This window comes from Cricetulus griseus, chromosome 6 (genome assembly GCF_003668045.3).
Source record: "Cricetulus griseus strain 17A/GY chromosome 6, alternate assembly CriGri-PICRH-1.0, whole genome shotgun sequence".
Classification (NCBI taxonomy): Eukaryota; Metazoa; Chordata; class Mammalia; order Rodentia; family Cricetidae; genus Cricetulus; species Cricetulus griseus.
In genome coordinates, this window is record NC_048599.1 from 15467778 (window position 1) to 15469461 (window position 1684).

Genomic DNA, 1684 nt, shown 5'->3' on the forward strand with positions numbered 1-1684 from the left:
CCCCTGCCCCCATCAGCACCAGAAGCAGGTGGCAGAGCTGGCCCTGAGGTCATAAGAGTGGGAGAGCTAGTCGGTCTTTGGGAGAGTGACCCCTGTGCTGGACAACACAGTAGAGCTGGCCCTGAAGATGTAAGTATGGGAGATCCAATCCCAAGGACATGAGGGCAGGAGAGCTGGCCCTGCACCCTAATCATCTCTGCAAGGGGTGAACTCGCCAAGGCAATGCAGGAGAGCTCACTCTGAGGTGAGGGCAGGAAAATGGGCAGGCTGCTGAACCCTGCAACCACCCAAGCCCAGAACCAAGGTTGTGAGTTGGCCCACCTCAACATCCACTCCATCTGGGATCTGCTGGAACACGTGAAGGGACTGGTCTTGCAGACTGAAATCTACAGGATTTCCATAACACAGGGCAACAGCAGGATAACCAAAAGGAGTTCCAGTGAGGGGCCAGCATAATGTAGCAGAAACCAGAGGCCTCAAACTAGACCAATGACTCTTTGCAATGAACACTTGCAAGTAAAGACATATGGACCTCCCCCCCCCAAAAAAAATGGGGATGTAAATTAGATGTGAGGAGGAAAAAGAACATGAGAAAGAAAGAAAAAAAAAGGAATGAGAGTCAGGCCTGAAGAAATGCCAGCATTGAGCATCTGAAGAGAAGAGGGAGAAGCTACTTGGGGACGAGTGGTGAAAAGTGTGAGGAGTTAAAATAGCATGCAGAGAGGCGGGGCGGTGAGGAGAAATAGCAGGACCCTGTTGGATTCGTTCTAGTGAACCTGTGAGAGTCCAGTGTGCAGGTGTATCTTCACCACTGCTCTTTGGGCACATGGTTATGGAGAAGGCAAGAGCCGAGGTCTGAACCCCTTAAGAAAGTGAACATGAACTTCCCTGAAGAACCTTGGGAGCTCCCTAACTAGGGATGGAAAATTCTTATCAAGAAAGGTAATTTAGCTGGGCTTGGTGGCGCACACCTTTAATCCCAGCACTTGGGAGGCAGAGGCAGGTGGATCTCTGTGAGTTCGAGACCAGCCTGGTCTACAAGAGCTAGTTCCAGGACAGCCTCCAAAACTACAGAGAAACCCTGTCCCGAAAAACCAAAAAACAAACAAAAAAAAAAAAAAAAAAGAAAGAAAGGTAATCTAGTATATTTCTATAGAATTCCTAATTGCATTATACAACATTTGGTCAACTGGGACCTACATGCAGTCACTGGCTTCTGTGGTATTTATCTGGCCTGCAGAAAAGCCACATACTTCAGATATGGCTGCCCAGAGCTTTAGTCCATTTGCTCAGTCCGTTGCCTGATGGTACTCATTTAACCATCTATTGTTGATGACCAGTTTGTAGTTTGGAGCTGTTACATACCTAAGCTCAGCTCCCCGAGGTTCTCCTGTTCTAATGTGCACACTTTCTGTGTATTTCAGCACTTGTTTGGGATTCAGGTTCTATTCCTTAAAGTCAAAGTTCCAATCCAGTAAAATCTTTTTCTCCCGGGCAGTGATGGTGCACACCTTTAATCCCAGCACTCAGGAGGCAGAGGCAGGCGGATCTCTGTGAGTTTGAGACCAGCCTGATCTACATGAGCTACTTCCAGGAAGCCTTCAAAGCCACAGAGAAACAGAAAAAATCTTTTTCTCTGCCGCCACCCTCCCTCAGGCACAAGAAAGCCTCCTGGGAGACAAGA